This window comes from Panthera onca, chromosome B4, assembly GCF_046562875.1.
Source record: "Panthera onca isolate mPanOnc1 chromosome B4, mPanOnc1 haplotype 2, whole genome shotgun sequence".
Taxonomy (NCBI): domain Eukaryota; kingdom Metazoa; phylum Chordata; class Mammalia; order Carnivora; family Felidae; genus Panthera; species Panthera onca.
This window is the reverse complement of record NC_138345.1, coordinates 1,251,755-1,263,871: the sequence shown is the minus strand read 5'-3', so window position 1 is coordinate 1,263,871 and position 12,117 is coordinate 1,251,755. Positions and strand designations below refer to the sequence as shown.

At 57.5% G+C, this 12,117-nt stretch overlaps 1 protein-coding gene and 1 long non-coding RNA gene across 3 annotated transcripts in view; one reads left to right on the top strand and one right to left on the bottom strand.

Moving 5' to 3' along the window:
* The window catches only part of ADARB2 (adenosine deaminase RNA specific B2 (inactive)), a 420,157-nt gene that overhangs the window by 265,150 nt on the left and 142,890 nt on the right, over nt 1–12,117 (top strand). The window lies entirely within an intron of this gene.
* LOC132695163 (uncharacterized) lies at nt 5,746–7,159 on the bottom strand. The gene is made up of 2 exons (XR_009617777.2): nt 6,939–7,159; nt 5,746–5,875 (listed from the first exon to the last, which is right to left on the bottom strand). It is a non-coding gene; the product is annotated as an uncharacterized LOC132695163 (long non-coding RNA).

Here is a 12,117-nt window from a genome sequence, read left to right as displayed (position 1 = left end):
GCGGCAGCCTGGCCACAGATGTCCATGCTGTTCCGCGCAGGCCTGCGTGCCAGCCAGCCTGAACGTGAGCCAATGCGCACTTCCTCCGTGCCTCGGTTTCCTTACTGGTGATAGCTGTCTCAAGACCGTCATGGGCGCTAGTTGAGGAAATGCATGAACACTGATGCTTTCTTTCCACTGTGTGCCTGACACAGTCCACACACAGCAAACACTCGCTGTTGTTGATGCGAGCCTGTCGCAGGGACCAAGCGTGTGAGGATCGTGCAGTGTGCATCCTGACATGGGCTCCCCCCCTGGCCTCCTCAGCTCCTACGGTGCCCAGGGCACCCCCAGGCTCTGAGCAGGAGGGGTGTGAGCGCTCCCCGAGGGACTAAAGGGACAGGGTGCAGGCTCAGCACCCCCTACTCGGCCCCGACGCCAGGAGTCTTAGCTATGAAGCTTCTGAGACCGAGATTTAATTTGGACAAAAAGAGAAGAACATTGTGCTGTTTACACAACCCCGCATTCTTAAACCGTTTAAAGTAAAAGAAGCAATAAAGTAAGCCCGGTACTTCCGAGAGACGAGAAAGATCCAGAAAGATGGCCCTAACATCTCTCGTTCCAGCTTTCATTTCAAGGACTTCAGAACAACCACTCATCGCTTTGCCTTTGGGGTCTTGGGTCCACGGATTTCAGTGAAGCGATGCAAGGCGGTCTTGACCCCAGAGCCGCGACCCCGCGATCCACAGTAACGCCTGGGAGGTGCCTGCATTACTGCCCCCCAAGCCCTGCCCTGTGCGCACCTGACGTACGGATTGTGAGTTATGGCAGGATGTGTTTTCACTAAACGCACGGGCATCGGGGCCGGACTCAGTGCTCCCCATGTGCCCCCACACGGCGCTCTCTGCGGCGCGGCCCGCTCTGACCCGGCGGGCACTGGGGACACCGTGGAACGCCAGCAGAGCGGTGACAGCCAGCAAATGAGCGGCTCCATTTTGCAGAGCTCCTGGCCAGCCAGACACTCGAGGGCAGACTGACAGCTCCCCGCCCGGGGACCCAGATGCACGGCCCCCATTATCGCTGCTGATGCGCGTCACAGCCAGGCAGGGCCTCTGAGACACATTGAGAAGCGTGAGCCCAGAAGCTTGACAGGCCCCCAGGAAGTCTCTCCAGCCGAGCTCTCTGCACACGAACCCTTCAAACACAGCCCCTCCGTGCGGTGGCCCTCTGCACGGTCGAGCCTCAAAGGCAGTTTTTGGAAACACTTTCCTCAGTTCAAAGAAAGGATTTGCCTCCCATTCTCTCCTTTGGGGCGACAAACCTTACGTTTTAATTAAACAAGAGGTAGGGCACTCGGGAACTTGTCATCAGGAGACACTGACGGGGCATGAGCCCTTTGGCTAAAAGTACTCCTCCTCCCAGACCAGCTGGGCTTCCAAGCTTTGGAGAAGAGGACTGTGCCCTGGTTCTCTGAGCCCCGAGCATGACCACACCCCTACTCGTGACAGCGGGGGTAAAACACTGCTCCCCGTGAGCACTGAGTCAGCAACCCCACAAGTGTTCCCAGTGACACAGCTGTGAGCCAGCGCACAAGGGGCCGCGTGAGCCGGGCCCAAGGCCACCTCTGTGACAGACAGTGTGACAGCGGCTCTGATGAGGGTGTGTGTGGGACTCTTGCAATTCTGTGCTGCTCTGGGTTCTCAGACCAGCTTCCCGTGTCAGCAGTCCCAGCCTGTTCACTCCGGCAGGCACGGTCTGCAGGTGAACGTGGGGCAGCGGCAGCAAAAAGTCCTGTTAAAACAAAATCACTGGGCACCTGGGTGGCTCTTTGGGTAAGCATCCAACTCTTGATTTCAGCTCAGGTCAGGATCTCATCATTTGTGGGTTCAAGCCCCGAGTCAGGCTCTGCGCTGACAGCAAGGAGCCTGCTGGGGATTCTCTCCCTCTCTCTCCCCCACGCTCTCTGTCTCTCTCCCTCTCTCTCTCTCAAAATAAGTAAATAAACTTTGAAAGAGAAGACGAAAAACCCAAAAATCACAATTTCAAGGATAGTAGCCACGCCCCACAATTATTCCCCCTGCCCCAGGTCTGGGGTTCCCACATCATCAGAACAGGCGGGGGGTGGCGGCCCAGACAAGGTCCTTCTCTCACAGGGGGACAGAGAAGCCGATACTGTGCCATGACACCAGTGGTGATATGACACTTCGCTCGATGGTCAGATGTGCTGGACGCAAAGGTGGTAGAATAATTTTTCAGGTGTGTGTGGGTACTTACCCTTGGGGCAGAATCTGCAGTGCAAGGGGCTAAGGGAGATACATTCTGAGCTTATACAGGCCGGCGTGTGAGTCCCTGGGGCAGAGGAAGGACATTATCCTGTTCTTTGCTGACCCCCAGTGCAAGGACAGTGCTTACACACAGTAGGCTTTTCACAAATACTCCCCGAGTGACTGCCGATGAGCGAACCACTCAAAAATCAGACCTTAGATACACCCCTGACGAGGCCAGACCTGTGCACGCGTGCACGGACTTTTGCGTCAGACAGAGTCAGGCAGCCTCCCCCACCCCCAGCCTGTATCCCAGAGATCCACAGCTGACTGGAGATTTTCCACTGCACCACGTCGGAAATGCCCGCAGGGCTGTGCCCGAGACATCAGGCGAGGCCTTCCAGAGCCCCATCTGTCAGCATTTCTCCAGTCACATCTCGTGGAACAGAAGTTCCATGAGATGCTCCTGAAAAACACGCTCCAAGGTCATGAGAAGTGCTGTTTGCCCACTCCATTGTGAAGATTTTCAAGTCACATTAGCAGACTGTGCGTTATAAGCCCCCGGAAGCCCTTCGGTAGAGAGATGTGCTCAGTTTCATAGAACTCGGCATTCCTCAAGTGTATTTGCTTATGCAAATACTTCTTGGCCATGACAAACCCATCTGAGTACTTTAATTCAGCCTGGTCTTACCAACACAGCTGAGCGGTGGGGGCCGTGGGAGCCACACGCCCACCTTCGTGGTCACTCACCCCACCGCCCTGCACCTGACTTTCCTACCAGAGAAGAGGAAAGCCGAGAGGGCCACGCTGCACCCCACAGCACCCCTGAAAGACCAGGGATGATGCAGTGAGGGGCCACGTGTGGTACTGAAGTCTGTCTGGATGGGGAGTAAAACCAAGCCCTGCGTCACTGCCATGTAGCCGGCACCGTAGCGCCTCCCACAGCCCCGCCCATTCGAGCCAAGGCCCCAACGCTCCACGGGGCACGGTGTGACTTGTCCCTGCTTTTCACACCTCTGTGTGCCTCACCATGCCTCACTGGAAAGTCCACCCACAGCTGGCCCCCACGCCTGCTTCCCTCCAACCCTCGTAGGCGCCTCGCATCCCGGGGTCTCTTGTGACTGGGAGAGCGGGGTCAGCTGAGCAGGCCAGGGAGACGCAGAAGCCCTGGGAAGGGACGGGATCCTAGCAAAGTGTAACACTGGTTTTAACATTAGCATCGGCAAACACGGGTGTCTGTTGTCATGCTTGGTGCCCTGACGAGGTGTTCTTGGAACCCTCTGATTATTCCCTTCTTACCAGAGCCCCCAAGTGGAGAAGATTCTGGTCCAAGCAGCAGCAACTCAAAATCCTCCCTCACCCCCATCTTTAAGGGCCGGCCCGGCCAGAGTGCGGCCTCCCCCAAACACTCCCCGCTCAGAGCGCTCAGCCATTTAGCCGGTCTGACCCCAAACACACAAAAACACACTCTCAGGCAAATTAAAAACATCCATTTGCCACTTCTTATTACCGAACCATGTGGAATGCAAAAGAGGAGCATAAAAAACGAGGCTCTCAGTAACGGGGAAGGCTTGCATTTTATCCCGGGCTCTGGAGCAGCGGTACGGAGCGAATACATAACACTGTGTGAGTCTCACCCAGACAGAGGCGCACAGAGCTGGTAATAACTCAAGGTATTTTATCACTGTGTGTCCTCAGGCTAGGCATCAGATGGGAAAAACACTCCTGAAACAAAATTAAATAGTTTTAGATCTAATTTTACCAGGCTGAACTAGGTTGCAGATTGATTTTCATGGAATCTAATAGAGAACAACACACACGTTGCCCATCTCATAGAAAATCCATCCACCACACCACTTTCTACTCGCCTTGCAGTTCAGCACAAGTAATCAGAAGCTCGTACTTCACAAGGCAGCGCGCCTCGCCCTGCGAACGCCTTCCCCTCCGACGGAGCCCGATGCAGGCACGGCCTCCCACGCGGTCTCCTCAAGTGCCCGCGCACGCGACACGAGATCTGCTCGCTCCCTCTGGCAGGAAGGGGAGGCCTGGGGCCAGGGCAGCACCCAGAGCCCGCGTCAAGCCGTCCTCTGTTTGGCTTCCTCATCTCTGCCCGCCACACACCGCCCTCGCTCTTCCAGAATTTTCTCCTCTTCCCTGAACAGCTAAGCGCTGGCTCCTCTTCCTCCACGTGCATCAGGGCCAACCGGAACCAGACGGGAAAGTCCCTCCTGGGACAGGCTGCGTGGGGCCTGGTCCCGTGGACTGCCTGCACGGGCCCCTGCCAGGCCACCCTGAACTGCACACCCTGGCGACAGCACCCACCTACTCCGTCTCTAAGGGTCACTTATGGTCCTGATCTAGGACATGGGTACGCCTTCCCCGGTTGGCCGCGCCCCGGCTTTCTCGGTGACGGCGTGTGTGGGCTGATGCACCTCCCAGCAGGACCACAGAGCCCCTGAACACGTGGGGGTGGGGCTTAAGAGTACCCGCACGGCACAACTGAGCGTTAGTGAGCGACAAGGGGGTGAAGAGGCCGAGACGTCAGCAGCAGGGCCGGATGAGCCTGAACACCGACTGGAGTTCAGTCAGCAAGGAGGGAAATGGCGCCGTGTAAGGAAAACAGTGGCCAGGGGAAAGGACATCGCTGATGTGTGACTAGCACCCACCCATCCTGCAGACCAATGGGTTGGTCTGCAAACTGCAGGGTCTTATCGTGAAAGCAGGTACACCGTCTACCCATGTGATTCCGCGTCTAGTCGGGAGAGAGGGCCAATTAAACAGGCGTGACAAATAGCACTGAAGATGTGATACAGTCTGCACAGAAAATAGAGCAAGAGGGGCGCCCAGGTGGCTCAGTCAGTGAAGCGTCCCACTCTTGATTTCAGCTCAGGTTGTGATCTCACGGTTCGTGAGTTTGAGCCCCACATCAGGCTGTGCACTGACAGCTTGGAGCCTGCTTGGGGTTCTCTCTCTCACTTTTTCTCAAAACAAATAAATAAGCTTAAAAAAAGAAAAAGGAAAGGAAAGGAAAGGAAAAGAAAGGAAAGGAAAGGAAGTTCTAGACTGTTCTAGAGTGTTCCAGGGGTGTCCTAGGCTTTGGAGCATAGTATGTTCTCCATGACCCTTTGTTGACTGAGCAAATGGAGTCAACGAATGCCAGTCTGGGTCTGAGGAGCCTTGACTTTTCAGGACAGCACTTGCCTCAGGCCCCCACCATGTGTGAGCATCATAGGTAACCACTCATCAGAACAGCAGAGAACCACTTGGGTACCATGGGTTCAGGTCAGCCTTGGGCATGCTGCACGAACAGACGAGCTATTAGCTTGGAAATTTACATACATCAGCCACGAGCTCCCTTCTAAAGGGAAATAATTAAATTTAGACTTGCAAATTCAGATACCAACACTTTGACCTGCTCTCTAAACAACTGCTTATGTAATCAGTGTTCTATTCTCGGTTATTAGAATATCTAACTCATAGAAGAGATGAGAAATTAGCCAAATTTCAAACAGCATTGAAGACATTACTGTTGTTGACAGTGGGACTTAACAAAGTCAGCGGAGGACAGGGGGCCCTGCCAGGAGCTTCCGTGATGTCTCATTTCTTGCTCTCGAATGAACTCGCTTCAGCACCTTAAATAATAAAAATAATGTAAGAAAACAAAATAAAAACAACGCTAGATCTAGTTGACTTGAGGAATGCAGGAGTCACCAAGCATCTCCTGACAGCCTAGTAAGATCAAGAAATTGCTTGCGTCCTAGATTGTTCTGACTTCATCATCGTGTTTGAACCAGTCACTGCTGACCTGTATTGGGTACGTGTCCCTTGTCAGGATGTGTGTGTCACCCATACATCTCACTTAAATCTGACCCACACCCCTGACGTAGGGGGTGACTGCATTTCAGAGATGAGGGAGTGGAGACCTGGGGAGGCCAGGCAACGGGGCCAATCCCCCAGCTGGTAGTGGGCTGGGACCCAGACACCCTGAGCAGGCAGCCTGCACACCCGCGGGGCTAGTGGTCCATCTGGTGAGACAAACACGGAGCAAAGGCAGACACGTGGGGACAGCCCAGCATGAGGTGTGGGCAGTGAACACCGGAGGGAATCCTGTCACAGGAAAGACCGTAAGGATGGGGCGGTGACTGGGATGGGCAGTGACCTCTCCACTCTCTCCTCCAACAACCACCAGAACACCCATGACTAACGAGGCACAGTCAGGTCCTTCAAAGAGCATCACGCACATGAGAGACATCTAGGGTCTCACGGTCACTCACGGCGGCATAGAGTCCAGCCTCCGTGTCAAACTTCACGTTCAGGGCAGCATCATCTGCTGCCCTGGGGGCCTCTGAGGCGGGGCTCGGAGAGGACTATTCGTCTTAAAGAATGAAAGTCCTTCCTTCCATGAGCTCCATCCCCTTGGAAGCCCTGTGTGGTGATCTCTGCAGACTGTCACTGTCCTGGGGGGCCCTGACCCTTGGAGGTACCACCAGCTCACATGCTTGGGAAACGGAGCCCTGGGGGCTGGTGGCTCCTCTCCTGCCCACCGGGCACCTGACACTCTCACCTCCCCCGCCCCTGCCACACGCCAGACGTTCAGACCAGCAGAGACCAAGAGCCTCTGTGCTCCCTCCTCCCTGCCGGACCCTGCAGGACCCCATGAGGAGAGTAGCTCAGGCAACCGTTGGAAGGACAGACCGATGGGGGATCAGCGCCGAAACCCGGGAAGGGCGCGGGCGGGCTGAGAGCAGGGGTGCGGACGCGACAGCGGCCAGGGGCACACTGGGAAAGCAGGGCGCCAGGTCACCACGTGAGGAAGCAGGTGAGTCCCGTGACTCGGACTTCCCGTTGGAACCCCAGGCGGAAGGGATCGAGCGCGGGGGCGATGAACACCGGAAATGCTAGATTTGACGGGAGACGCTCACAGCGTCTGGAGCAGAGGGACTCAGACGCGTCTACAGCAATCCGGCACAGTGCCCGCCGGAAGTGGGAAACGCGGCCAACGCGTCACAAGGGAGTCGGGCGGGGTTGGAGGAGGAGAACGCCTTCGGGCCACCCGCCTGCAAATGAGATCTCCGTCTGAGCGCGGGACGCCCGCTGCAGCCCACGCGAGCCACGACCCCTGTCGGCGAGCACAAGTTGCTGACAGTCACGCTGGGCAGACCGGACCGCCTGGGACCGCCTGGGACCGCAGCGGAAACCCTCAGGGATGCCGCTCCGAGCCCAGAGCCCCCGCTCAGGTGGGAGAGCACGCATGGAGGGACTGCGGGGACGCTGGCCGTCACACGCGGCCTCGGACAGCATGCTGGCAAGGGCACGCCTGCCCCGCACAAGCTCCCTGATCTGGACGCAGCTGACTTTCAGGCGGGGAAGGGAGAAGAGGCCACAGGTTCGGTCACCCGGGCTCTGCTGCGCCGTGGGTGTGTATATAAAGTAGCCATGCCACAGGGGCGCGAGTGCCACATTAGAGTCCTGAGAGAGGAAGCCAGCAGAGTAACAGAGATTACAAGGCGCCGGCTCCCTCATCACGGAGCGTGCAGAGCCCCACCCCCCACCACCGTCTGTCACCTGCAAGCTGGAGAGCAGGAAGATGATAAACGGCTGGAAGGTCCGTGACCCAGGGGAGCTGGCGCTACAGGTTCCGAGACCCCAGTCCATATGTGAAGGCCCATGAACCAAGAGTTGGAAGAGTGAGAATCCCCCTCCCTTCTCCACCTTTCTGTCTGTGCAAGTCCTCAACTGATTGGGTGAGGCCCACCTCAGCCGGAGTTCTCTGCTCGACTCAGTCCTCCGATTCGAATTCTGGTCTCGACCAGAAACTCCCTCACAGATGCATCAGAATCGTGTGTGGCCACATATCCAGGCGCCCAGGGCCCATTCAAGGTAACCCATACAATTAACCAACACAAATATGCCACTCATGGTGTTTCTGTAGAGTCGTGGTTATCACCCGACAGATGTGCTGTTTGGTGCTCAGGGAATCCGGTGACCTTGAGTCAGAGACGGACGCTGGTGAAGCTTTCACTCACTCACAGAAGCAACGGTTGAGGGTTGAAGCCTCTACTGCAGGAAGGGCGGCGCGAGGTGAGAACGGGTGAAGGATGGTCTGGGCCAGAGGAAACTAACACGGGAGGTCTTTTCATAAAAAACGGAAGAATAGGATGTAAAACTGCAAAATAGAAGCATTTTGGTTTCGCATGTCTCCAAAGAAACCAGGATGCTAAGGAAGGAAGCCCAAGGAGCTGTAAGGAACCGACCACACCGAAGGACTTTGGGGGCGGCGTGTCTCTAGGGGCAAGAAATCCAGACAGCGCGGGATTCGCGCTTATTTGCGGAGTGTTATACTCTCGTTGTACCCACGGCTCCCTAACTACAGCCCCCCGGGTGCCTATCAGGTCTGTGGGGTTACTTGCATTGGTGAGAATTTCCAGCCTCAAGATAATTCTCTCCTAGAATTCCTGGCCGGGATCACAGTCCGACCGTGTCTTGTAGACCCTCTCGTATACTCACTGCTCCTCAGAGCCAGTCCGGTCACCATCTGCTGATGGAGTGGGAGGAGCTCAGATGAACTGTGACCTTGATGGGATGGGGGCGGGTGGGGGGGGGGGGCTCTGATGAACTTTGACCTCGCTGGTTGCAACAGAAAGAAAACCTTCTGGGAGAAGCGCAGTCTGAAACGGCCTCAGAGTCCCAGCTGAACCGTGGCTTTGCCCCCCGCCCGCCGAGACCCATTACTGGCGCGGACCTTCTGCTGCAAACGGGGATGGCAGTGAGGACCGCATCCAGGCTGGACGGCCGTTAGGTCTGAAACCTCTTGTCGTCCTCACAGACTGCTGTCCTGGCCGGAAGGACGGGGAGCCCCTAGTGGAGGCACCACACTGACTCGGAGAATGATGTCACGGCCGCCTGCAGGCGGAGCCTGGAATGGAGCCAGCGTCTAGACTGCAAGCCGGATAATTGGGAGGGCTCGAGTCAAAGTGAAGTGTGAACCCACACCTTTACGTGTGCGCATTTAAAACTTAACTAGAGTCACCTTCTCGTCCGTCAATCAGTTGTCAGACCATCTGTCTTTGCCTGCTCTCTGCTCACCGCAATCTGGTGCCAGCATGTTTGCTTTCCACGGCTTACAAAAATTCGCCGGGTGGTGGAGTGCAGCTCGCGTGACGCCCAAAGTGTCTGCATGGCCCCGAGACTGTCGTAGGGCCACGGTCGAGGCCTGATCAGGATCCCCCCTCCCCCTCCCGGGATATGTCCTGCGTCGGTGCTGTCACCGTCACCCAGGGAGCCTGTCTCGGGAGGCATCCGTGCGGGACCTCGAGGGCGGGGCTCGAGCTCCAGGAGCCACAGTCACGCTTTTGCAGGTGCAGGCGGGGTGCTGGGGCTCAGGCGCCCTTCACTTAGGGCTTGCTGCCTGAGAAATCTGGGGGCTTCGCGAAGGAAGATGGGGGTCATGTGTCCCCCGACGTCCTTGGAGTCCCAGGGGGAGGGGAGCGCTCCCGCTCCCCAGTCGCCCATTCCCCGCGCACACCCAGCACCCGCACAGAGCCCTCCTGGGAAAGCACTGGGGCCCAGGCAGGGTCCACTGGCTCACTGGAAGTTGCAACTCCGTGCTATAAACACAGAAGGACTATCATGCTCTGCCCCCCAATCCCTCAGCAAATCCCAAGCAGAGCCTCAACTCCATGCTCATTTCCCACCCGAGAGACCCATCCTGTCCCGACTGAAGTTCACCATCGCAGAACCCATTCTGAGCCCATCCGGGGGAGGGGAGGGAAGGAACCTCTGTCAAAATGGCCACTGTGTCCTCAGTGGTGGCTCTCCCAGGGACCACCGTGTCCTCAGCGGTGACCCTCCCAGGGGACCAGTGTCCCTCAGTGGTGGCTCTCCCAGGGACCACCGTGTCCTCAGTGGTGACCCTCCCAGGGGACCAGTGTCCCTCAGTGGTGGCTCTCCCACATGAAGTCTCATGTGTGCTGCCCTCTGATCCCCTGTGGCCCTCAATACAGAATCAAGGCCCCAAGTCCATGGTAATGGGGAGGCACCCAGACACAGCTGCCAAGCTTCAGAGGCTGAACTGAGAGCCTGGTGCACTGACTCAGAGCCTTTGCACACACCGCTCCTTCTGGGTGGGGTGGTCTTCCCTCCCTAAAGTGCACAGTCCCATTCTCACCCTTCCAGCAGGAATATCTCGGTTCTGGAGCAGACCTCCCAGTTCAATAAATGGGAAACTTACTATTACCTATTAGGTCTCAGCTAAGCAGTCACCTCCTGAAGGATGCCTCCCCTGATGTTCTAGATCCCCCCCCCCGCCAGGCAAAGTCCCTGATGTTCTAGACACCCCCCCCCCCACCGGCCAGGCGAGGTCCCTGACGTTCTAGATCCCCACCTCCGGCCAGGCAAGGTCCCTGATGTTCTAGATCCCCCCCAGCCAGGCGAAGTCCCTGACATTCTAGAATTCTAGATGCCCCCCTACCAGGCAAGGTCCCTGATGTTCTAGATCTCCCCCCCCCCAGCCAGGCGAGGTCCTTGACGTTCTAGATCCCCCTGCCTGCCAGGCAATGTCCCTGATGTTCTAGACCACCCCCCCCAGCCAGGTGAGGTCCCTGACATTCTAGACCCCCCCCCCGCCAGGCAAGGTCCCTGACGTTCTAGATCCCCCCTCCCGGCCAGGCAAGGTCCCTGATGTTCTAGACCACCACCCCCAGCCAGGTGAGGTCCCTGACATTCTAGATCCCCCCCCAGCCAGGCAAGGTCCCTGACGTTCTAGATCCCCCCCGGCCAGGTGAGGTTCCCCTGATGTTCTAGATCCCCCCCCCACCAGGCAAAGTCCCTGATGTTCTAGACACCCCCCCCCCGGCCAGGCGAGGTCCCTGACGTTCTAGATCCCCACCTCCGGCCAGGCAAAGTCCCTGACATTCTAGATGCCCCCCTGCCAGGCAAGGTCCCTGACGTTCTAGATCTCCCCCCCACCAGCCAGGCGAGGTCCCTGACGTTCTAGATCCCCCTGCCTGCCAGGCAATGCCCCTGATGTTCTAGACCACCCCCCCCAGCCAGGTGAGGTCCCTGACATTCTAGATCTCCCCCCCCCCAGCCAGGCGAGGTCCCTGACGTTCTAGATCCCCCTGCCTGCCAGGCAATGTCCCTGATGTTCTAGACCACCCCCCCCCAGCCAGGTGAGGTCCCTGACGTTCTAGATCCCCCCCAGCCAGGCGAGGTCCCTGACATTCTAGATTCCCCCCCCCCCCCGGCCAGGCGAGGTCCCTGATGTTCTAGATCCCCTCCCCGGCCAGGCGAAGTCCCTGACATTCTAGATGCCCCCCTGCCAGGCAAGGTCCCTGACGTTCTAGATCTACCCCCCCCCCAGCCAGGCGAGGTCCCTGACGTTCTAGATCCCCCTGCCTGCCAGGCAATGTCCCTGATGTTCTAGACCACCCCCCCCCAGCCAGGTGAGGTCCCTGACGTTCTAGATCCCCCCCAGCCAGGCGAGGTCCCTGACATTCTAGATTCCACCCCCCCCCCCCCGGCCAGGCGAGGTCCCTGATGTTCTAGATCCCCTCCCCGGCCAGGTGAGGTCCCTGGCATTCTAGATGCTCCCTGGCCAGGCGAGGTCCCTGAGGTTGTAGATTCCCCTGGCCAGGCGAGGTCTCTGTGCATGATTCCTTCTTGGCGTTGGGAGTTTGAAATCATGGATTAGGTGTGCAACTATTTGCATTCAACAAAGATTTGTCGAGTGAAGGTATTAGTCAGCTCAGGCTGTAACAAAGGACCACAGACCAGGCAGCTATACAGCAGATATTCACTGTCCCACATGCTGAAGGCAGGGAGTGTGAGATCCGGGCGTGGGCAGGACTGGTTTATCTGAGGCCTCTCTCCTGGG